General features: G+C 36.7%; 1 protein-coding gene across 3 annotated transcripts in view; it reads left to right on the top strand.

Moving 5' to 3' along the window:
- Positions 1–5632: 5632 nt before the first annotated feature.
- The window catches only part of LOC150082454 (proteolipid protein 2-like), a 219331-nt gene continuing 198152 nt past the window's right edge, over positions 5633–26811 (top strand). For 2 of the 3 annotated variants that reach the window (XR_016547223.1, XM_090378627.1), the window contains exon 1: positions 18346–18515. The gene's annotated coding sequence lies outside the window, so the exon portion shown is untranslated. Of the gene's footprint in view, positions 5764–18345; positions 18516–26811 lie in introns of those variants that run through there. The other variant, XM_090378628.1, reaches the window with a different exon arrangement.

Below are 26811 nucleotides of genomic sequence, written 5' to 3'. Positions count from 1 at the left end.
ACTCTTACCTAAGTTAGAAACTGTAAAGAGTCTTTCGTTGAACTGTTCAATAAAGCTGTCTACTACACGTCTATCTCATAAAAACGAATCAAACAAAATTAAAAAGAAAAAGAGAGAAATCAGAAAAAAGAGAGAAAATTGAAGTATTAATTTGGATTGGCAAGTATTCGAATTTAAGAAGAAATATAATTTTTTTTACTCTGAGCACTAATTTTTTCTAAGCTTTCTTTAGTGAAGTTTATTGTTAAGTGTTCACTGAAGAAGATTTTTTTTCTATTTGTTTGTTATTTGGTTTTTAGGAGCATTAGCAACTAAGGCCATATTGCTCCGGGATATGCGGTGGTCATTCCCTGAATGACCTTTCCGCATCCTCCGTATTTGGTGGTGACGGGCTCGAACCCCGGTCTAATCAAGAAGCGTGTGCTACGCACTGCTGCTCCTTCCCACCTGGCTACGGAGGCGCCACTGAAGAAGAGGAATGATCGCTTGAAACGTTTTTTGGTTTATAAGTGACTTATTTTCTGTTTCTTATCGTCTGAAAATGCCAACTTAAGACAAATATTATTGGGCTTTGCTGTTTGCAAAAGCAGAAAAGGCTGCAATCGCAATGTTTGCTTGTGATTTTACTGACTTCAGTGAGCTTTTTATGAACAGTTGTAGACATCCCACTATCGTGGTTTAGGGCACAGGGGCCCCGCACTGCGTATCATCCCCTCTTAACATGTTTCTCACACTCCTGCTTCAGGAGTTCAAAGATGTGCCTCTTAATTTTCATTCGGCAAGGTGGGGGGATGGCGAGGTTGCATCCGAAGTGGGGAGGGAACAGCTTGCCAAGAAAGGTAGCTCGTGACCTTGGGGTTTATTCGCGCCGCAGTTCTCGATACCGAGCCTCGCCGAGACAGTCACGTGACATCGGCGTTCGATTCAGGCCTGCAGTAGCGTGACGCCTAGAAAAAGGTTTCAGCACGAGCGATCGTGCTGCGCCAGTGGGGAAGTTGCAGGAGGAGAAGGAAGTGGGGGTGAGGGGTGGTACGGAAGCTGCTACTCTTTGTGGCACGCAGGGGTGGAATAACAATCGTTTGCCTCTGTTGATCCGAATGTTTATCCCATCTGTAACAATTACCATGGATACCCATCCGTGACAGTTGCCATGGATACTCAGCAACACATGCCATCTGCATTCAAATGAGAAACTTTACAATCACGTGGGTCAACACGATCCCTATCCCACTCCCTCTGGTGATGCTGCGGAAAGTGCGAGCAAGGAAGGAGATGATTACGCAAAAATCAACAGACATTCTCATGTTTGTCACACAACAAGAAAGAATCACTCTGCCCTAGCAGTCAAATGCAAGGCTGCTGAACATACAAGATCTCATGCTTCGTCATGCGCTATCATTCCAAATTTCAACAGAGGGCACCCGTGTTAGTGTCACCTCCGTGAAACTTTACTTTGTTTTTGACGTGAACTTCATTACCAGGAATTTCTCTAATAACTTCCTGCCCATCAACGCACCTCCATTTCTTTATTCTAAAATGCTCATCATCCCTCTGACACTTCGCCCCAAGGAACTTTAATTTTCTCCAAAAATGTTTATCAAGTTGAAAGAGATGGATGGAGTTACTCAATATTTCTTCCTACACGCAGGTTCAGCGTATTTTGTTTTAAATTATTCCTCCTTTTCATCCAAATCATGTCTTTCATATTCTGATTCCACCCTTGATTTCTCAAACATAAACTTTTATTCATAACTCAAACAAAAACTTGGTTCAGAAAAAAAAAACAGAAAACTTACAGTTAATCCTTAATGGCAGAGATAATTGTTTAACAAAATTCAACTTATAAATACACCAGGAAAATGCTCCACCCTAACAAAAGTAATAGGACACATGTCTTTTGGAAAAAAATGCATTTATTAAGAAAATTAATACCAGGTCACTCATCTTTGAACTTCAAGACTTCGTGAATATTTTGTTCAACCATGATAAAAAGTCTGTGGACTGCTTCTCTAGTCTTCCTCCAAAGAAACAATGAGTTTCATCAATGCAGACAGACAAGCCTTCTTGAGGTCTGATGGTAAGATGGTAATAAAAGCATTGATTTGTTGATTTGGCTTTGTTGGTTTGTTGTTTCATGATTTAAAATAACCAGGACTTTGAAGTATGCAGACCTCTCCAGCTAACTTGATCACAAGCGACTAACCTGATACCACAGAATGCAAACAAACACATAAAAATTTCCCAAGTTTTGACCAAGGCGTTTTTAATGATCTTTCTAATGGGTAAATGAGCGCTAAATATGTTTCTGCAACTTAGATTACTTTTTAGACCTTTCCAACCACATCTACCCATGAATTTCCATCTACTAGACAGATTCAGTTAAAAGTAAAATGTAAAAGTCATACACACTCAGTAATAAGTAGATAGAAGAGAATGGGTTCAAAAGAAGACACAGAACTCTTGACTAGATTGTTAGTTCCTTTAAATCTGAACATTATATGGACACATTATGTGGGTACGGGATATGACGTATGCCCAAAAGGATTCACCCGTATTACAGTGCACCAACAATGAAATGATGTTGGTAGTATGATAGCGGGGACCTGTTTAACTCGGTTCGAACTTGGCCCATTGGTCGTCATCGATGAAACCATGAATTGCCACAATGCCGTACCGGCATTCTTTGGAGATGGACCGTATTTGTCTCAGTAGGAACGTTCCATATCACAAGTTACAATGAGTACAAAAATGATTTGAGAATAACAATGTGGGGAATACTTCCAGTCCAGATTGAATCCAATCAAACACCTGTGAGATGTTTTGGAACAACATGGAAGCCCCCCCCCCCCATGTGTACAGTTTTAGGAAGAGGAAGAAGGCTATCAACGTTGAGCATGCTCAATCCATTTAAAGCCTTAAATACCTCAATCAGATCACCTCGCAGGTACTTAGTCTCTGACGCTGCAATTTACAGAACTTAAGCCTTTCTTAGTAAGAGCATCCCTTTGTTCCCCCTCACCAATCTCGTTTTCCTTCTCTGTACTTGTTCCAGTAGCTCTACTTCCTTCCTAAAATGAGGCAGGACTCAAGGTGTGACCTGATCATTGCCTTATACAAGGGGATACTCATCTCTTTATCCCTGCTAGCAAAATTCCTGTATATCATAGACAAGACCCCATGACTTACTCTGGCAGCTGTCTGCACTGCTTAGAAAACTTCATCTCTGACTGCACAACCACTCCCAGGTCTTTTTCATTCTCCACAACCCTGTGTGTCATACCACACAGTTGGTACGTTTCTCTGGGGTTACTGCTACCCATATGCAGTACTTTGCATTTGTCAATGCTAAACTTCATTTTACTTCTCATTCCATCTGCCTAACTTTTCTAGATCCTGTTGCACTCTCATTAACAACCCTTCCAACCTTCGTATTATCTACAAACATTGGACATTTAGCCTGATCAATGTCATTGATAAAAGTACAAAATAACAATGGGTCCAACGCCGAACCCTGGGGGACTCCACTAATAACATTAGTCCACGAAGAGTCTCCTTTGATTACCACTCTCTGTTTTCTCCCACTCAACCAACCAACTTGCCCTTAATAAGTTCCATATATAACAGAACTTACCTACTTATTGCTTTTAATAGATATAAGAAGTAAAAACTTATTAAAATGAAATCCCATAGAGGAAAATGCACCCTTCTCTAATGTTTCTTAAGGAGAATTGCTCCGTCTTAAATATCTTTTTACAGAAAGAAGAGTTCGAACGGCAAATCTTCTAAAAGCATATTATTATTATTTTTGTAATCATTATTTTAAAAGGAATCTTCCTATGCACGTGTGAAATAAAGATAAATATTTTTGTGAACAAACAATAAATAAATGGATAACATTCCTAAGGTGGCGCTAACATCAGCTAATTAAGTGGGCTAAAAAATTACAAATCCGTACTTTTTTTTTTACCATAACCGACAGTGTATTCATCCATCAGTAAGCGAGCCCTGGACAGAAATGGAAAAAAAGTACTTTATTGCTCGAAACGAAACTGTATCTCTGCAGAATTCATAGGTTAAGCCAAGAAAGATGAACTGATGGGTTTGTATTGGCAATGGGCCGAGAACATCGGTGAAGAACGATCCATAAATATACAACCAGTTCTTTTGTGGATTTAACAGAATCAGAAACGTTGGAACCCATCACAGTCTGTAATGTGTATCATTGTAAAACACAAAGCACTCTGTCTGTTCCAGCCCACCTCTCCATCAATCACCTTCCGTGACTTGCACTTTCCATTAACCATAGTTTTCTCTTTCGCTCTCTTCCTCTATGGACTACTACTCTCTTCTATTCCTGAACTTATTTTCCATTTCAATCTCTTCTGTTTATATAGGCTCTTAGATCTAAATATTTGTAGGAAAAGGTTGTTGTCTGACTTTGGAGATGTTTCCACTTCAATAAGTTGAGTGTGTGTGTGTGTGGCTAAAATCCTTTGTCAATTTCTTAATAGTCCCACAAAACATTCTCCACTTTTCGAGGTATTTTAAAAATCTCGTGGGAGCAATGGTAAATCGATTGAACATAACGAATTCATTAAGATGCCATGAACCTGGATCCCATTATTTCAAGAGGAAAATTCATCACATTCGTTATTTAAAACATATGAAAAAAGGGATTCTTCTAAAGATGGGACAGCTTAATAATTTTAATAATGTTAAGGAAGAGAGGATAATGCAAATAATCCCCTCTAAGGAGCTAGTGTCTTTAGGATAAAGAAATGGGTAGTTTTCGCTACCCTTTTATCCTTAAGGCTAAATAGAAGACTTTGATGGTTTCAAGATAAGTAAAAGGATTGTTTTAAGTGGCTTAAGTGAATACGCAAATTCCCATGACTTTTTTTTTTGTTAATTGTTGGTGTCAAAATAACGAATTCGATTTCCCAGTGGTTAATCTTAAACAGGAGGAAAAGAATTTTAAAAATAAGGAAATTTAAGGTTAAAGAAAATGCCAGCAATATCTTTTCTTTGTTTTGTGGACGTTGTCAGAAATAGAACCGCTGATCATCATTGTTTAGTGGCCCAAGAACTGTCTCTTGGAATCCTTGTAGCATCTATAAATCGAAGTCACTTTCGTGCTAAGATGAATTAAGGGCTGACCAAGCAGTCTTAACTATGTAGGTCACCGTCTGCGGGTTAACTTAATAGGTGAAGCCTAGTGATAATGCACGCGAGCCTTCGTATTTATCGCTATCTACATCTCTATGTAGTAAAACATATCTTAGTTCTAAGGAACCGGAGTTCAAAAAGGAGGAGGGGGGATTGCTTATTGTGGTTTGGCACGCACGTTTTCGGTATTTCTCTTCTAAAGGTGCGTCTGCCTTAGCGATATTTGGAAAGATGGGTTTATTTACAAACGGAAGCTCATTTAGTTAAAAAGAAATAAGTATTGTGTGTGTGGTGTGGGGTCGGGATGGTTCTACTTTGCCCATCCCTGGCAACTGGCCAAATGCTTTTATCTGCTGTGTTGTCCATCTGCCCGACTTTCTTTCTACACCGAGAAACGTAAAGGAGGAGTCGGCGCATGTTCGCCTTCCTCCACTGGAGGTTGCTACTGCTCACGCGATTGGATAGCAGTTGTGCTCTTTTACGTGTTTCTTAGAAATGGTGTTTGTGAGACGATGCGAAGTGGACCTTATGCTACACGCCATTGCCTACACTTGGGAAATCCGAAGGAAACATTAAGAAAAGTTGCTGCGGAACAGAGTACGTTGCCATTTCTTAAATTATGTTCTCTAGCATGGTATCTTCGAGTTATCGATAGTTATTTCTTCATCCTGTGTTCGCGAAAAACGTGCCTAACTTAATAGAAACTTATAGTGGGGCATTATTCTCACTAGGGGGTGCTGTTTTCAGTTATCTGTTGTCATTTATCTTAGTCGTTTTGGTGCTAATGGATATTTGATGGTGTATTGAACTACCAGTGGGGTAGTACATTTATAAAGATACGTTTTCACCCCTCCCTCAGAGCCCACAGACTTCACACAATTAAATATAGCGTCTAGCAACTCTAAAGTCAAGCAATTCCATGCCACATTAGCTTAAGGTTCCATAAACTGGATCCGGCTCTTGGGTTTTCGAAACTTCCAAGCATCTTCAGTAAAGATTCATTGATAACTTTGTTCCACTTTTAAAAATCTGGATACTCCATAATTGCAATTTTCTTTATCGAATGGCTTACCAATGTCTCGACTTATATTTACACGCATAAAAAATTAATTAATTTTCATCACGTGACTTCTATGTTAACATCAAGAATACTGAATTCGATTTCCGATTGGTGATCATCTTGCAGATGGTTCAAGGGCGTTAAAATGCGAAATAATGATGCCAAATATGGAGTTTCGATCTTCAGTTTTGATATCAATACATCAATGGGGCCATCGTTGTAGCAGTCGATATTGCGATGCTCTAATATCTATATTATTTATCACCCCTCCTTCCACCCCTCATCCTAATGTGTAGGTCCTCTTCTTTACCATGCCGAGGTGACTAGGTAGCTTGACGCAGCTCAACGGGCCTTTCTGCAGAACCGCCACTGTTTACAGAAACAGCCATGGCACTCGGCCAGCTGCAACCATCACAATACGAAACGCATCGATGTATCTTGGCACAAACTGCCCAGCATCCGGGCAAAAAATATCAAAGTTTTGTGGTTGACGCAAAATATGCTTTACTAGCATTCATACGTGGACTTTGTAGGTCAGAATAGTTGAGATAATGGATGGAAAGGTCCATACCATCCTATTCGAAATAATTTAATACGTACTTTTTTTTTATTATTCATTCTGACGAGAACTTATAAGGCGAAACAACATTTATTTCGTATAAATTGTTAGTGGTAAAATGAGTTTAAACAGTACGTGTGCCTCCCACTTTTGAGTTAAACAAATTATCCCACCCCCTCTTTCACGCAGTAAGTCCCTTCATCAAGACCGCTACCCGCTGACCCATGTGAGTACGACTATTGATTTCTCCGTCACTCGGCACGGTACAAAGCAGGTGAGAAGGGTTGGCTAAGAAAAACGATTGCCAGAGTTTGTGAGATACAGCTTCATGAATCATAATTGGGGGGGGCTGTTCTCCCTTAATCTGCACATCTACAAGTGTAGACAAAATATTCGTAGCACCTAATAAAAGTTAGAAAATAATTATTTAACAATCTTTACAATATTCTAATTTAAGGGATGAAAAGACATTAATGCATTTTAAGTTGTCGATAATAAATTTGTTAAAAGTTTTCTCACTTATTTTTTAGGATAAATAAATTTATAATCTCGTTTCTTTCTGCCATATTTGTTCTGAAAATTTTGAATTCGATGTTAAAATTGACTAAATATTTCCTTTCCATCTTATGATTTCCATCCATCTTTGGAGTTATGCTCAATTAAAAAGTATTGAACACAGTTTGTATCTGCTGGTGATGTATTTAATAATACACTCACTTGACAAAAAATTAGAAACTTCTTGCAATTGGCTCAAACGGAAAATCATATGTTAGTTGGTATCAGATCAGTATTGGAGATTCTTTCGATCCAGTCATGGGAAAGACAGGTGATCTTTTCGATTTACAGAGTTTAGCATCAGCCACAACTGAATGGTTCGAAGAACATTCCCAAGATTTCCAACATATATCCTGGCTATCTAATTCTCCAAATCTGACTCTAATTGAGAATATTTGGGATGTGTTGAAAGGGTGGTTTGGCTTCACAGTCCTCTACCAACCACAATACAGCAACTGACAAATATCCTGATGGAATACTGGTCAAATCTGGAGTTAGACTCCCCGAGACACCTAGTGGAATCTATCCCACGAGTGTATGAGCCAAACTTTTGTATTTTGGAAGTGTTTTGTCCCATGTGTACTGCAGAAATTAAGTGAAGAACATCTCCTTCAAGTTGCATTGGGACTTGATTTCCTTCTATTACGATAAATAATGTTCTTCTAATGGATCTGAGAATTTCTTCCTTCTATAAATTGTAAAATATAATTTTACTTTGGGCGCCTTAGGGGATTCAAATCCCTGAAGTCGTAGTCAACCAGTGCGAAACGCATTAAAGTGTCTCCACACCGATAGTTGACAGTTTTTAAACAGCTATCATGTTTAAACGTTTCATTGTGTAAAATTAGACATCTTTCTTCTTCGAAAGATCTCCCTGTGGGAAGAAGATGTCCACTTCTGATGTCCAGCATACCTTTTAAGGAAGCACTATCGTTTAATAGGAAACAGTTCCCTTGAAACAGTTCCCTTGAAAATATTGCTTGGTTGCAATGTCAAGTGTATGTGTGATCTGTAGATTTATCAATCGCTCCTTTTCAAGGGCCAATAAATATCCTCTCGAAAAATTGAACTTTCTTTTTTAATAACGCTCTTTGAAAAGAGTTTTTGTTTAAATGGAAACAGAGATAGTATCGGATCTGAAAAACTTTTGTTACTTGGATCGAGTTTCTGTCTCAATTCAAGATGGAATGGTTGTTAAAGTCCTCCATCCTCAGTCAGGTGCTAATAATACAGTAATCATTGAAAATTTAAGAAATACCAGGAACTGACATGTTATATATGGCCTAAGTGATGATGCGCCTAAAATCCAACAGAAACAGCAATCAGGATATGCTGAAAATGAAAAAGGAAATCATTCAGCCTACTAGAAATCTTACACCAGAAAATAAAATAAAATAATCCAGAAATATAAAGTTTAGAGCAAAATAACCTATCACCAAGCTAAAAATCTCATCACACTTCCGACTTCTTAAGCCATGTCTCTTCAGAAGTAGCTGACAACTGGAACTAAGTCAGGTGTTTCGGTATTATGGTCCAATAATAAATGGATACAACCTGGCTGGCATTTGTCTTCAAGAAACCTTTGATGATTCTCCAGAACAATAATTCTGGAGGATCATCAACTCCTCCAGAATTATTTGGACATACTTTTTTAACCTCAGTGGACAACTTTATACAGAAATAAACCTCATGTGGACCCATTCGACCCTCCATGGTCTGCAAATTTGCTGAAATGTGGAAGCTATTTTAAGAATTGTTCTGAAAATCCTGAATATTACACAACTCCATGTGCACTATCAAAAATGTGTTAATTATAATCAAATTCTGGAGGATCTTTGAACACTGATGGTTCAAAGTCGGCCATAGCAGTAAGTGTTGCCACAGTCTTACCTGTCTATGACGTTTCGGCTTCTATACCGAAGGAAATCCATATTATCCATTCCGACACTTATGCGCTATCAACTCAACATTGAATGGAAACATATCTTGACCATCTCCTGCTGAAATAAACCAAATCCAAACTTATTTGTGGTGTTCTGTTGGGCACCAGTCCATTGCGGAATATCTGGAAATTAATGCGCAATTCAAGAACAAAACACTCAATAAGCTCAAATGTGATTGAAATGAAGGTTCCTGTAGAAGACTACATAGCCATCACGCAAAAGGTTTCCAACTCGCAATGGAAAAATAGACGCAACCAGTCCACAGGAACTCTGAGCGGATTAATAAATCTGCTGAGAGTGGAGTGAATTTTTTCACGAAATTTATATTTGGGCCTTTTAAAAAGGTTTATCTATTCTTCCTGAATTTCATTAGGAATGAATGAGAATATAGCGAGGGCGCAGAAATGAAATGTTCTTGGTTCAAATATAGAAGTCATGATTCTGTGATGACTTTTCCCCCTTTTTTGTCATAAATCATAAGTGATTATTATTTGCTAATGCGCCTGAAATGTAAAGCGTTCCATGCATAACACTTAGGCACATTGACTTGTTAAACCCTAAAGTTTGCTCCAAAATCTCACCGATGTGGTCTAATATGAAACATTAATGCTTCATTTACAAACTATGTGGTCTCATATGAAAGAATAATGTTTCATTTACAAACCATGTGGTCTTATATGAAACATTAATGTTTCATTTACATGCGCTGTGGTCTTATGTGAAACGTTAATGCTTCATTAACAAACCATATCGTCTAATAAATCTTCAGCCATTGTGAACCACTGCAGGATGTGGTCTCCTCAACAAGTCATGTTGAGGGAATGGTCTAAGTCTAATATGAATGTGGTCTAATGTAGTAATGTTCTTTACTGTTTCATTTACAAACCATGTGGTCTAATATGAACCATCAACGCTTCATTTACAACTATGTGGGCTAATATAAAAGATAAATCTTTGATTTACAAACCATATGTTCTAATATGGAATATTAATGTTTCATTTACAACCATGTGGTCCAATTATGAAGCATTAATGATTCATCTACAACTATGTTTTTATAATTACTTTACTCAAATAATTTCCTTTTGGTAGTACGATCATAAAGAGATAAATGAGGAATCTGAATCATCTTGTATAAGGCAATCCATTGATTCAACCAAATGAGGAATCTGAATCATCTTGAATCCATTGATTAAACCAGTGACTATAGAAATCGCTTTCAAATTTTGCTGGCTGAGTTAAGAGAAGTAAGGGGGAGATTTTTAATTGGATTGTTACGTTTCGACAGCGCGCCTATCAGATTTTAGAGATCTTTATCTAAGTTATTTTAAGGGACAGATACAATCATTGTAGGTAACAAAATTTATTAATGGCAATACCATAACAAATCGAAATACCCGCGACAATAGCTTAAAATATTTGTTTTGCATTGGACAGTGTCCTCATGGGTAGCAGTTGGTAGAATCGCCTTCCTCCTCACACTGGGTGGAAAAGACCTCAGTTCGAATCCCAAGGAGGAATTTTTGTCTTTTTTTTCACAACGTGGCTGAGTTAATGGGTCTCAGGAGAGGATACCCTGATTTTTTCTCCCGGAAACTGATTTTTCTTCCAGAAAACAGAGATGGACCTCAGAACACATGCAATTTACAGACAACGGGGAAATATGGCCTTAGTCGCTGATGCTTCTAAAACCTTACAACAACAACAACAACAACTTTGGACAATAACGCTATCAGAATCTTTTATGTTGCATTCTTTTAGCCCTCTGATGTTTTTTTTTTTTTCTTTCTATTTGTTTTCCTTAATTGATTTTAATCATGGCAGCATTAGACATTTCCTCAGCGTCCTTTTTTTGGCTTCCAAGAAACACTAAACATTTCTTTAGCCGAGATTCTACATTAAAAATGCAACAGATGCTATCGAATGAAAATTTTATATTGCCGAGGTGAAAGCAATAGTGGAGCATCCTAACGTGAGGAATGCCGATAGGTTTACATCTACACTTCAACTTTTCTTAGCTGGAGTACCCACATCGGTCTGTGGGCTGAAATAAAACAAAAATAAACACAAAGTTGGTAAAGAAGGAACCTTACTACTTCTATCATTTCGGTGTGATGTTCATGGAATTCTCAAATATTAAATAGAATGGTAAAGTAATTTTCTTTTCGTTTCATTATATTCACATATATTTTTTAAAAAATATGCAATTTCGAACTTTAATATCACGTGTTCTAATAAAAGTCATTTTCCAGTTCATTGATGTCAACTATTCTGTACTGAAAAATTTAAAAAATCTATTTGTTATACACTGCCCTACCAAAAGTATACCGGCATCGCGTATGAAAAAAATACTTGTTTTAATGAACAAATCAATAAGGCGTAGTAGTTCCACCGTTGGTATAGCGACCAGCATCGATCCGTCTTGGAACTTCGAAAGTTAGATCCTCCAAAATGCCCAGTCCTTGGAGAACCCCGTGATGTCAAAATTTGCAGATGTCCTAAAGATTGGGAGAGTCGTTAATGACCAGTGCCAAGAACTTTCCTTCAAGATGAGTTGAACAGGCTTCAAGGATGGTCAAAAATGGCAATATTGTTATAATACAGCAAAATGAAAAGTCTTACACTTGGGGAACAGCAACCCAAAAATAACTTATATACTTGGGATGAATTAAAAACAGCAAACAAAGAAAGGGACCTGGGAGTTACAACCGTGCAGATATGTTCTCTGAGCATTGTAAAGAGGCGGCCAGGAAAGCCAATGGTGTCCTATCAATGATTTATCGAACAATATCTTGTAGAGATGTAGAGATTGTATAAAGCAATTGTAAAATCGCATTTGGTAAACTGTACCAAAGTATGGAGAGCTCATCTGAAAAAAGACGTTGAACTTCTTGAAAGGGTCTAAAGATGGCCAACTCGCATGGCGAAATCGGAAAGTCTTCGATTATATGGACTACAATGCTTGGAAACTACAAACTTATAGGGGAACCTGATTGAGGTTTATAAGGCTCTGAGAAAGGTCAATTTAATGAACGAAGGCGAATTTTCACCGTTATAAAGAATTTCTTTTCTTAACGAAGAAATACCCTTCATACTGAGAAGAGGTTGTGCAAGAGACGCTGTCATACGAAATTATTAATTTCGAAATTACAGATGACCGTTTATTAGAAAACCTTTTCAGCATAAAGGCAAGTAGTCCTGGAGTTGATGGTATATACCCAGTAATTTTGAAAGAGTCCCGCAGATAGTGTATCGAACCATTGAGGTTAATTATAAGGGCATCTTTGGAAGTGAGAGAGACTCCTTTGGACTTGAGATGTGTCAACTCATCACCAATATATAAAGGCGATTCTAAGAGCGAAGTAACTACAGCCGGTTAGTCTGACTTCAGTAGTAGGGAAAATCTTAGAAGCAAAGATTAAGAGTGCAATACAGGGACATTTAGATAGATATGGCATTCTGAATAATACACAACAGTTATTTTAAGGTAAAATCATGTTTAGCTAAGAAATTTCACACGTGGATGTGGGGAACATTTCCGACATAGTTTATTTGGATTTTAGCAAGGCTCAGGCCCTCATGAGAGGTTTTTGTATTAGCTATAACATGTTGGGATTCCTGGAAAAATTTTAAGATGGATTGCTGGGTGGCTGCAGGGCAGAAGGCAGAGGGCTGTGATTAATAGATATTCTTCAGATTGGTACAAAGTCAGAAGTGGAGTCCCCCGAGGATTGGTTCTTGGGCCACTGTTATTTCTGATTTTTATAAACGACATCGACAATGGGATAGAAGGATTGATGTCAAAATTTGCAAACGACTTAAAGATTGGTAAAGCAGTTAGTGATCAATGCCAAGATCAGTGCCTCCTTCAGGATGGCTTGAACAGGCCGCAAGAATGGTCAGAAAATTGGCAGCTATGTTTAAATTCAGCAAAATACAAGGTCTTACACTTGGGGGGGGGGAGGGACTAGCAACGCTAAAATAAATCATACACTTGGTGAGCGTGAATTAAAAACAGTAAAGGAAGAAAGGGATCTGGGAGTTACAATACAGGAAGATATGAAGTTTTCTGAGCATTTTAAACAGCCAGCCAAGAAAGTCCATGGTATCCTATTGATGATTTATCGAACATTATCTTGTAGAGGAGGTCATAATCCCATTGTATAGGCAATTGGTAAGACCACATTTGAAACACCGTGTTCAAGTAAGGAGACCTCATGAACATCGATCTTCTTGAAAGGGTCCAAAGTCGTGCAACTCGAATGGTGAGATCGACAGAAGGACAACTGTATGAGGAAAGATTCTGATTATGTGGGCTACAGAACTTGGCAACTAGGCACCTCAGAGGTGGCCTGATTGAGATTTATAAGGCTCCGAGAGAGGGTTAGTAAAATAAACGAAGACGAAATTTTCAGTTATAGAGATTTCCAGAACTAGGGGTCGTAAATTCAAATTGCATTTTAATTTTAGAATTTATTAAAGTAAACAGTGATTAAAAATAAGTTGAATTATTATTTCCCCTATAAAAATATTAATTATTTAAAATATTGGAGCAGAGAATTATTTAAAAGGAGAACTTCTTTTAAAACGTGCTACGAAAGCTTTTATTTTTTTAACTTAATTACAACAAACTTTCTTGTTTTGACGAGACAAGGATAAAGTGAGAAGAATTAAAAATATATTTAAACTGTTCCTTAGTGGCCATTAGAAACGTCTTTAGGCAGTGAAACTTTTTTAAAATTTCAGTTGGCGCACACATTCGGCCAACATGTTTAACCGACCACTGCTGGGAAAGGACCATCTGTTCTCCACCCACCCAATTGTCCAGGTCCAGCATCTAGTACGTGAGTGAGTAAAAATAATGGAATTTTCCTGTTTCTTCTATTCTTTTTCTTGTTTCATTTAAATGACATTTAAGACTGATTCCGTTTTATTCAATACTCCAGAAAGAAGAGATAGAATGGATTTTTACTCTTGAAGGAGGAGGAGGAGAAAGAAGACAGATTTATTTTTTATTCACTCGTGTTTCATACTCTTTCCCATTTCAACAACTGTTTCCAGTACTGATTAAAAATGAATCAATCGTGCATTCATGCATATTATATACAAACACCCCAGATGAACAACATTTATATAATTGCCTTTCTTATCTTTAAGAGCATTCTCTTCCAAAACTATGCTAAAACTTATTTAACTGTAGCACTCTTCAGCGAAGAAAAAACATCTACATTCTCCCACACACGTGCTGAGAAACTCGCCACGAATATCAAAGATAGCATTTGTAGCGGGTAGGGCTATTAGGCCACAGTTTTATACTACACCAGATGTTTAACGTAAGCTCCAAATCTTTCCTCTTTCAATCCCTTTAGGGATTAGCGCTAAGGCGAAAAAATTGCACCTCATTTTCTCTTTCCAGCTTAAGAACGTAAATGGGCACGCAAGATATGTTTTCTGATGAGAAGTCTACTCCACCGACACACCTTCCATAACTTTATACGAGTTTAATAATTAACTGCTCTAAATCAAAAAAGAATTCTTAAACTAGTTATCTTTAAAAGTTTTCACCAGCGCAATTAAGGCGTTAATATATTTGGTCAGTAAATTGCATGTATTGAACGGTCAGTTTTTCTATGAATGGGATGAAAAATCGTGCACTCCTAACTCAAGCCTTTACTAGTATACGTGGAATTAGTCTTTTACCAGTAACGATTGATTCTGCTAAAAATTGGGCACCAGTCCATGAGCATCTTGAACATGTCGTGGCATGTTCAAGGCTCTCAAAGAAAGCCTAAGATGAAGATTCCCTGCAATCTAACCAATTACATAATCGCTTGATGAGGCTTTGAGTGTCCTATGTAAACAAAATCTTTAAAGATGGTAGCACAAAATGGCTTCCTGGATCTCTTCCATTAACTTTCCAGTCATTGACAAAACTATGTTCTTACTTACTACACTACTTCGGAAGAAAATGTATTTAAAGTTTTGCGCATTGACTCAGATTTCAAAACCACCCCACTTCTGATATTTGGTATTATGGGAAATGGAATTGGCTCTAGGAGATTTTTAAAGGTATTGGTAAAACTTTTCTTCCGCTCTGCAAAAAAATGCATCCATATAAATTACCAAAAATACATTATGCTCTAATATTGGAGCATATTGGACACCATTGGACTAGTGGAAATCAATCGGTGGGATGCCCATACATTTGACATTCTAATTTATGCCCTGAGAGCGATTATTCATAAATGTATCATTCTTTAAAAAATCTCACAAGAAATATCCGACAAGTTAAATGACCAGGAGTATTTATTTCCACCATGATCTTGTTGCTGTTCTAACAGAGAATCCATAAAGTATTGCTTGTTTACATCATGTAAGCAACTGTATTTTTAAAATATTTACATATAGTGTAATTTTTAAGTTTAAATAATATTTACCATAGTTAAGTATTCTTGACAGAAATAATTGCTGAAGTTTTGTGTCCTCTCGCACAGAAATTTTCTACTCCAAATGGTTTGAATTAGGTGTCGCTCCAGTTTGTTTAGTACTTTTCTTCAAAGGGACGCGCGCGATATCACGCCCACCCCATGATAGATGAATATCAGAAATGTTTACAATGGATCTGATTTTCTGTTCAGTGCCTGGCTGGGAAATAGAGACATTCACTGCATGTTTAATGTGCTCTTATATACTGGCGCACGAAGCATTTCGCGCCAATGGCACACCATCCAAAAGCTTTGATCGCATCTTTCACGTGCTCCTACGTCTGTCAGCAAGTCCAACAGGATGGAGTTTCACATTTCTCAAGGCATTGTTAGCTGGACACCAGTTTCTTTTTGCTTCTTATAACTCGATCGATTTCTTGGGTTTATTTTCCCCACCATTCTTTGCATTTTGGAGGCAAGGATGCGAAGGGGAACGCAACTGTATACACACTTTTGTTGCCAGAAGTGGTATTTTTTACTTGTAGAATTAAAGTACCAGAAGAATTATATTGGTATGTTTCTGAATCGAAAATAAAAAGCCACAATCTCCTTGATGCCATTATATCGCGATTTATATAAATTCTCTCTAACAAGCATTTCTACCCCATTATTTATAAAATGAGAAAATCTTCTGTCATAATTATAAAACCAAAGAAGATTTATGGCTAAATCTTCAGTCTCTTAAAGGGCAATCCAAAATTCGCACAATCCAAAATGAATGAACTAATTTCTCTCATTTTGGGTGACTATACATAGATGTATCTTGATGTCCTTCGTGACAGTATATTATAGTGGTTTTTCCACTTTTCGCCCATTTAAAGAGGTCTGGTTCGAATTATATTTTAGAGGAGGGAATTTGTAAGGTCATCTTCAATCGGGCTATAGTTAGCGGATCTCAGGAGTAGATTTTTCAGCTCGAACAACATGCAAGTTGCCAGTAAACACATTTTTATAGACAATGCATAAGGCGCAATATAATCTAAATCGTAGTCCAACATAGTTTATACATGTAGTTTATAATGTCCTCCACCAGTATATATTCTACTGGAAATAACCATTACTCGAGAAACAAGCAGTTCGCAGAGATGTTTAAATATGCTCTAGCGTTCAGACATTGGTCCATGGGAATCAAAATACCTATGGATTCCCAAAAAAACATGCCCCATATCAGGGTTAGGGCAACGCTTCATGTTTTAATGCTATGCCCTAACCCTGCTATGAGCATGATACAGGTGATTGTCTGACCAAAATAATCCTTTCTACTGGTGTCGAATTCTGATGCTCTATAGCAAGAGTTTCTTCCTTTTGTGGACAAGTCACTATGTTCTCTAATTGAACTGGATTTGCACCTTGTATAGTATATGGACAATGCTATTTTTCTCTGTTCTTTGCTGCCTGGACAGCGATCAGAGAAAAGGGATGGAAGTAGTGATTTATATAATGGTTGTTTGATTATTTTTCGAGTTTCTGTTTATTGTCCAATTCATACATGATCTCGATGATGCACAGAGGATAATCTACCATACAAAACAGCAAAGTCCGATTTTAATTTTTCTTATAATGACAGAGAGCGCAGTTTGACTTCAATTAATATTTAAAAGTAAAAGAGGAAGACATGATTCTCAAAAACGTCCATTTGAGAATGTGCGCATTCTCAGTATCCTTGGTGATGTGTATCAACTTATTTTAATTTTTATGCATAGTTTGGTAGCTTTAGATATGAAATAATTTTTAAATATATAATATAGGAAAGAGGAATGGAAAATAAGACTCTGTCATACACACACACTTCAGCAAGTGCATCTTGGCTTTAATAGGATTTAATAGGATGCACAGAACTGGAACTAGAAATGTGAATCCGAAAAAGTGACTTTAAGTGTACATTCAAAGACTTCATAATGGATCTTTAGCGTCTAGTGAATGATCTGATGATTAAGACCTATTGATTTATTCAGATTTAGATGCTGGAGTATTGAAGTAGACATCGTATTCTTTGTAATGTTGCAACAACTGGATCGTTGATTACATTTATACGAACCTTAATATTCAATTAATAAAAATACAGAATACAGAATTAATTCAAAATAGAATTGGGGACGATAAATAATTCTTGAGCATAATTTCTCTCAAATTTACTCTTGTATTTGCCCCCAGATGGCACTGCATTTGTATATCAACGAACCACCATACACAGAAATGACTGTCAAAACCGCGTTTATCAGTCATAGTCAAAAAAGTCTATCCCATCATATAATCGATGACTTTTCAGTTAAATCCATCTTGTCTCAACAAGACGAATTCACAGAAAACTGACACAGAGGAAACTCGTAACACGACTGTAAGAAACCACAAAGAAAAATCCCCGAGAGGAAACTCGATTATCCCTATGAGATTACGAAATATAACCCTCTTTCCATCTTGTCTCCTGCATTTTCCCCGGGAGAAATAGCACACTTCTGCTGCACGCGCTAACAAATTTTGTCTTACTATCCGACCTCTAAAACCGCTAGCGGAAGCGTCAGTAGGCATTTGATTGCCGGATATTCCTGTGGAGCATGCCCCAGTTTTGCTCTACAGCTGCGAGATGGCGTTCAGTGCGACATCTTGAGAAGGAGGAATCATGGCGTTCTGACTGCCTTTACGGGCTCGTATCGAGCGATCTGTGATTGCGTTGCTGGAGGTTTTCAAACTTTAGGATTATCGTTCATCTGCGCCTACGATTTTGGACTTTTCAGCTACCACTTTTTGTAAGTACACTACCATCTATTAGTTGTAATTTTTAAGGAGTTAGCCAGAGATTCTGTGTCCACATCTAGCCGCAATCTCCTTTTAATTCCTGCACCGTAGTGCTGCGAAGACAGGGGTGAATCTTTTAAACGCTATCGGCGTTTTCGCTGAGAGAGAGAGAGAGAGAGGGAGAGAGATAGAAAAACTCCGGTGTCAAGGATAAACTTGGGGTGGTTTCGCTAATTCCGATGCATGTTTTTGAAGATGTGATTTAATGATGGCAATATTAATGTTTCGTCAAACAACGTTCGTACAATGATGTGAACGGTTTTCGTATCGATTTTATGACATTAATGAACGAGGTTCAATAGCGATTCGCTTATATTAATAACATACATTAGCATTGTGTTTTCAGATAGACAGAAAGAAGATAATGGATGTCAACGTTAGTGGATTTGTAAATAGATTCTAGATAAACTGTGAGCAAAAAAGAGTGGGCACCAAGTGATGCGTATTCGTTTGAGATGTTCGGGATATTTTTGTTAGAACTGTGTTCAAAAAAAGCATCGTGTGTACCCCTGTATAGGTCGATTTGCCCTAATCGCTCACTATACTGCAGTGAAGCAACACCCACCGTTTTATTGGTAGTTCATACGACTGCTAAATATAGTATGTTTTGCATTCTGTTTTTAAATTGCTGAAAATAACTCCAAACGCGCTGCAAGAAACTATTTTAATACCTTGTTGTTTTTAAGTTTATATTACAATTAATTACGCTGAAATATTCATAAAATTTAGTAATAACTGAGAAACTGAAGCTACTAAAACGAAACTGTAAATTTCGAATTGAGGGGAAAGAAAAAATCTGTAAATTTCCAATTGAGAGGGAAAAAATTGTAAATTTCGAACTGAGGGGAAAGAAAAATCTGTAAATTTCCAACTGAGGGGAAAGAAAAAACTGTAAATTTCGAATTAAGAAAAAGAAAACTGTAAATTTCTAATTGAGAGGGGGAAAAAAACTGCAAATTTCGAATTGAGAGGGGAAAAAAACTGCAAATTTCAAATTGAGAGGGAAAAAAACCGTAAATTTCGAATTAAAATTAATTATACATTTCGAATTGAGAAAAAAAAACTGCAAATTTCCTCACACTGTCTTAATTTATCTTCTCAAACTGTAGCTTGCCTTTAATATTTTTTAATTTATTACAAAACGTTATTTAGGAATTTTGTGTTTCTTGTATAGATATCGGAGGGTACCATTAAAATCGTAGTAGACTTGTTAGATAATTGTCTTTCACTGGAAGATCAACATAATACTTGTAGGTGTTTAATTGACGTTAAGTATAACATTCATCTGGTTATAGCGACCATAATCTTTCCCTTAGGAACGGGAAATTGCCCTGAGAGATTGCTCATGTTTTTGAGGATAACTACTCCAATATTTTATTCAACGCTAGTTGATGAGAAACACGAGCAGACTTCATCTAACTGTATATCCATGAATGTATAAAAATGAATTCGATCATTTTAAACATTGTATTTATGTATTGATGTACTGAATTTTGTTCGTATTTTCCTCTTTACTGGATGACTATAGCGTCAAAAATTTCAATATTTTTCTATGTATTTTTTAAAGATTAAATATTTGATGTTTTGTTTCCCTCTTGTACTTTTATAGGTTATAATATTCTGTATACATGTCTGATTAGATTAAACCAATATTGATTAATAAACCCTCAATCATACTAATGGTTATAAATCGATAATTGACAGTTTGAGACTCGTATATCTTTGCTCTATGCACAAAAAGGCAATTTTGTTAGTGCTTTCAAGATAGTTTTCGATCCTCATCAGTCACTACAATAGAGAGGGTTTTTAAAACTAGGCGAATCTCCTTTATACTTTATTTTTCAGTAGATGAAGCTGATCCGTTGGGAGTAAAGAACTTTAGTGGTATATACATAGCCTATCAATCAAAATAATGCTTAAAATATGCGATTTTTCTTCTTAAGAAACAAAGTTTATATAATTTATTAATAAAGATTAATTAATGGTATAGTTATGTACCAGAAGTTTATCGAATTTGAAGAAGACAGTTCTTACAGGTTACAAACTCTGTTTATAACGTAAAATGAACAGAAAACCTGTCCGTTGGGACTTCTTAAACACATCTTGTAAGACTTTATTTATTATAGAGCCGGGTCTGTCAAACTCGACACGATCCGCTATGTCAACACATTTTGATAATATTTAAATCTAGTTATTAAGGAAATAAATAATACATTAAATAGAGATCAAAGAGTTGCAAAGTATGTTCTTTCATCATCAAGTCCCTTCCGATCAATATACGTTGCTTTCATCTATTCCTTACTTTGAATACTTAAATTCTGATGGAGGTTTCCTGACACAGACGTCTCTCGCACGTCTAAAGGTAAAATATTTTATCTGTAATTTCTGTTTGAAACACGTACATTATGCTATTTTTAACAGTGATTTTTACTTTCAAATTATATTTAAAAGAAATCAGTAACATCTCAAGACGCTAGGTAACTATAAGAATAGAACCATATTCTAAGATCTTTCTAGTATATTTGAAATATTTCAGCAATACTACAAAGTAATATGTGAAAGGTGCACCGTACTGCACCTTTCACATATTTGAATTCTTTGATTTGATTTGAATTCTTCCTGGTTCTTAAGAATGGTGTTGCTGTTTTGGGATGGACAGAACTGGCATTTTTAAATATCTTGGAATTCGTTTTGATGAAAAACTTACATTTACTTCTCTTGTTGTACATATAAACAAAAATTTCTCTTTTAACCTGTACTGGTTGAGGATTATGAGAAAAAAACTTGATTATTTGTTTTGATCTTTATTTCATCAATGCTCTATTCCATCCAAGATTTTAGGTAGAGAAATTAACTTCCTTATCAAATTCAAAGTCGGAACTGATTGATATTTGGCAGCAGTAGCTGATAGATGGACTGAAGTTTATAAAAGACTAGCTAGCGAAGATCTCATTACTGATGTTTCATTCGTGGCAAATGATACTCATGCGTGGTTTAAACCTGAATTTTATTCCAAGTTTTTACTTTTAGGATACGAATCTCTTAACAAAACATTTAAAGGTGCCTCTCATACAGAATTTTGTATAAGAGGCCTACGTCTGGACCCATATGGACATGACATCAGTATTCTATGTACCTCATTGTGGTAGCATTGAATACTGAAGTCATGTACCTTATGACAGTACCTTATATCAAGATCAAAGAGAAATATTAGTTTCTAATAAGAAACGTTATGGCTTCATTAAAGTTCCTGTCACTGACTTTTTCTACCTACACTAACAATTGTTTTATTTGCTGGCTTCGATAGGAGTAGCCGCGTTTCTATTAGGGCGAGATTTTTGCTGGAATATCCCACACTAAAAGTGGGGTCCTCGGCTGTACGGATTTTTATTTTTGCCAACCCTTGGGAAACTGGTGGGTGAGGGATCAACAAAAAAGCAGATTTCAGTTAACTCTCAGGTGTCGCAAAGACAGAAATGCGTACACACATAGGTGTTCTTGGGACCAGGTGAATTAACAATAATCAGAATTAAAGTGGAGATTATACCTTGCCAATCTTGAAAGCTGAAAAGGAACTCTTAATTAAACCAAGAAAAGCGAAAGTTTCAGATGTCATGAAAAAGATTTGATAGCAGAACTGAAGGTCAGATGAAAATAAGATATCTAAGCCTTTGAATCTACAGCCACCATCAAAGGTGGTTGCAGAATCGATGAGAGAACTTCCAATTCGGTAACCTGTGGAGAACAGCGAAAGAGCCGGTTTTCTCAGTGGCCAGCTAAAACTTAAAACTTTGTGGACAAACTTAAACACTAAGAAATGTGAACACAGCATATTAAAATTTCTTTCAATGCAGCATTTGCGTTAGACTTAGAATATCCATTAGCTGTTCTTTATCTTTATCCTCTCTAATAGCTTCTGTCTTGTTTATTTTTCCCTCTTTCGTGTGCTGTTTTTTCCTGCCATCTTTTTTTCGGTTCTCATTGAAAAAAAGATGTTAGATAAGTTCCGAAGTAGAAAGAATTAACCTCAGTTCTTTAAAGCACCTTTACTTGAGGGTACGTTTATGCGGAAGAGACATCGAAAATGGACGGTGGATGCCTAAACAAGCTTTCAAATTCATTTTCTCTCTTTTACTTCTAAGTCAGTGAATATCAGTTTCTACTTGACTGTGCAGTTTAATTTCTAAATATAGAAAATTTTGGAAGTACCATTAGCGCACATCTGCTGCATATTGATTCTCGTTGTACGGGTAAAACAGCCCCCGAAGCTCTGTTTTAAACTTAACTAAATCGGATCGTCTATTCTAACATATATTAAACATAATTATGAAAGAAAAAATGATTTTTATTATTCTCTTCTACAAAAAGAAATTTATCTATATTCGTGTTGCTTCCAAAGGAATGAATTCCCTTAAAGTTTAAATTCTTATGACATAAAATAGTATAATTTCATTTTAATTTGTTTGGTAATTTAATCTTTAGATATTCGAACAACAAATTTAATGCCTAAATCCATAAGAAGAATTAGAATAAGAATTATACATTTTTTTAAGGAGAATTTTAAAAAGATATATGGAATAAAAATTTATAATAAATAGTGGGTGCAATCACTAGATATAACAGCACTGATAAGTGGGGGTGTGCGTTACGAACAGAACAGCCTCTCTTAATTTTGAAAATAATTTTGAAACCTAAGTGATTAGTTTGCCTGTGCCATCTACGCATGATGTGTAAACTAATAGAATACGCATATTCAACCAGCTTGCTTATTTGCTTATTTGAACTCCTTTAAAAGGGTCCGAGATTTGTTCGGTTGATATGAAGGCCTGTCAACCAATAACGCCCACTTATTTTCCTAATTTCAAACAATCCCTTGAAGCCACTTAAGTCTGGACGCATTCAACTTATAGATTTAAGTGGTTTGGAGCTCTTCTTGGGTTTACAGATTTCACTTTTGACGCTAAACATTTCTGCAGAATAAAATATTTCTTGGGAAGACTCTTCATAACTATTTCTTCCAAGGCCGTAATGGTCAATTTAACAACTCTGTAGTAAAATCCCAGTTTATTTTCTGCAGAGCTTTATAAAAAGGTGCTGTAATTGCAAACAATTTGTCTGAAATGGTTACTGGAAGGACAAACGGTAAGTTAGTCTGCAATTTCTCTGTTTTTCAAAATTTCATAAATCTTGTAGCACGTGTACCCAGGCCTCTCCAACAAGGTGTACGCACTAGTAAATAGTAAACAGAGTTCTAAAAGTGAGCAACAGAATCATGATCATTACCAGTTCTTGTATCATAGAGAGAAAATTACTCAACTTCCTCCCAACACTGACTGACAGGACCACGTTGTGAAAGAAGCTCATAAATTTCCTCGTGTCGTTGAGAAAGTTCAAACTTAGGTGTTTTCCACCCGAACGATGATTATAGTCGCGTGGGCGTGCAAATAATGACAATTAATTAGTTTATAAGGTACCAATGCAACTCTATCAGCTAATCATCATGCATTAACCCACGAAATGGAAGTTCTAAAGCAAGTTGCTCTGCAAGATGCTCTCTAAAGCGATTCTGACAATTGAAGACTGTATTGCCCTTATTTGCTATTATTAAAATGATTCTTCTGTCTTGAAATATCTTAAAGCCTACAGAAGAGAGAGAGATATATAAAGAAGGATTGTGGTTCGTACTCCACCCGCTAACTTGCCCTCATGAAAAAATATTAAATGACGGGAAGTGTGCATGCTACCCCTAGAAATCGTAAGCTACTAACTCCTGACGCGTGAGATGAGCAAGTTTTGAACAGTTCGGAATGTTTGCTCATCTCACGCGTCAGGAGCTTTTAATGTTTTTTCACAAGGGCCAGTTAGCGGGTGGAGCACGAACCACAATCCTTCTTTATCTCTCCCTTCTATTAACCCGCTTGCGTGGGTTTATTGAAGAGTGAGATAGACAGAGATTGCTTTGAGATATTTCAAGGTAGAAGAATCATTTTAAGAACAGCAAATGAGGGTAATATGATCATTAATTGTCAAAATCCTTTCAAAGCTTTCTGCAAAGCAGCTTACTTCCATTTAATGGGTTGGTACATGATGATTAGATGATTATGTGAGTATGATGGATTTTGAAAATGTTTCTTTGTTTTGATTGGTTCATAATTTTTAAGAAAGAACGTATTGGGATAATAAATCTCCTTCAGTGAATAGAAAAGACAAACCGGGATGCTGAGCGGCATCTTTTTGCCATCTTTATCCCATAAACTAGAAGAATGAGGTATCACTGACAGAATCATATTCAAGCAAGATGGAACGCTACCTCATTTTCTCTCTTTCTTTTATGTAATTCAATCTGAAGATTGGTCTGTTGCTGTTCTCCACTCATTTCTTCTTTCTGAGGTATCCCTGAGAGAATAAGTGCTAGTATTGACATCTTTTATGATATCGTTCATATATGTCAATGTTAACTTTCCTCTGCTCTGTTTCCCTCATCACTTTCCTCCACGACTGTCCTCAACAGACTCTCATGTTTTAATGTGTGCCCAATAACTCATTTCTTCCTTTCTTTACTTTCTTCCCTAAGGTTCTTTCTTCGTTTCTTTGCTGTCTTCCATGAGGTTCTTTCTTCGTTGGGCCGTACTCGTGCTTCCTCGATTTTAACCTCATGTCAGTCTCATTTCCAACGAAGTGTAAATATTCTTCTTAAGAGTGCAGCTATCATGGGTAACACAGTTGGTATAACCAGCGACCTCCCTGCACTGATTGAAAAACACCTGAGTTTGAGTCCCGTCAATGACACAAGGAAATTTTATGGGTCTTTTCACAACGTGGCTGAATTAGTCGATCTCAGGAGATGGTAGTTTGACTTTTAATCTTGGAAACTAGGGTTTTGTTTTTCATTCAGCGAATCGATCACAGAGCCATCGAAAATAAATAACAGAATTTGAATTCGATAATACAAAACTGTAAAAATTCATAAAGCGGTCCTAAGTTTAGCAGTGGTATTAATGGATCAGATGCACATCAAGGCAGGGTTGTACAGATCTGATAACCGAAGAAATGTGAGATTTCAAACAGAGCAGATGGAACAGAAGACGATCTCATTTAGAACCTTAAAGGTTCTAAATGAGTTCAAGAGAAAACTTTAGTATTTAATAATAATAAAGTACTGCAGAGAGTGAGAAAGATGGTACGAAGAATATTTAATAAACTACACAGGGCATGAATTCAATCATAAATTCTGATTTAAAAAAAAAAAAAAACATTGACTGCCTGTAGTTCATCGCCTCAGTCAATCGAAGTTCCGATATGAAGATTCAAATCAATTTTCTTTCTTTAAAAGCTTCACGAATTTATTTATTTCTATATAGTGTTTAAAATGTTTAAAAAACATTTTAAACACTATATAGAAATAAATAAATACTTAATATTTATATTGTCAAATATCGCACAATCCTGGCCTCTCCTCAAGTGTCAACCACCAGAATTGCGCGACAAAACGACAATATAGTGTCCTCTGTTTCTAACATAAAGTACGTGCCATGGCAAAGTAAAATGAATAAATAGAATTAAGGGGAAGAGATGAGGCAAAAATAAGGGAGGATATATAGAAAGCCTGCGTGTAATTTATGGTTGACAAGACAGAGGAATAAAACCAAGATATATCGAAAGAAGCTGCACATATAGATGGGAAACTAAATTAAAACAAGGAACTATAAATGTAAGACAGAGCCCAGAGTAGCAAGCAGCCAGTGGCAGGAACAGTGGTAAGAAGCACGTGGAAGTGATAACAGAAAAATTTGAATAAAATAAAAGTAAGGATAAAGTTTTCGGAAATGAATGTTAAAAAGGACAGACCATTTAGATCGGCGCCCTGGACAAACGAGGTGGCCAAAATAATTGGCAAATCACATATAATGTGCCGCTATCCTACCACTAAAAAAAATTAACACCCAATGGATCAAGTTACAGTGTTCATTATTCATTTACAAGCAGTCTACAAATTGCATTCAGAGATACATGTTTTCCACCCTAGAATACAGTAGCAACTGGGTATCTTAGGTACAAAATACGTACACCCAAACGTATGAGATTGAAAAAAATTATAAGTGGACAGAAATTATGGGATACCTACCTAGTAACGGGTATGCCCACCTTGGTAAGAGCAGTCACACGGCGAGGCACTGACTCCAATAGTTCACAAGTATTTCCATCCATGCTTGCTGCACCGCTGTCCATAATTCCGTTGCATTCCTG

The sequence above is a fragment of the Mastigoproctus giganteus genome, chromosome 7, assembly GCF_048544385.1.
Source record: "Mastigoproctus giganteus isolate SK-2022 chromosome 7, ASM4854438v1, whole genome shotgun sequence".
NCBI lineage: Eukaryota > Metazoa > Arthropoda > Arachnida > Uropygi > Thelyphonidae > Mastigoproctus > Mastigoproctus giganteus.
The sequence above is the reverse complement of the archived record's forward strand: the minus strand, read 5'-3'. Positions and strand labels throughout refer to the sequence as shown.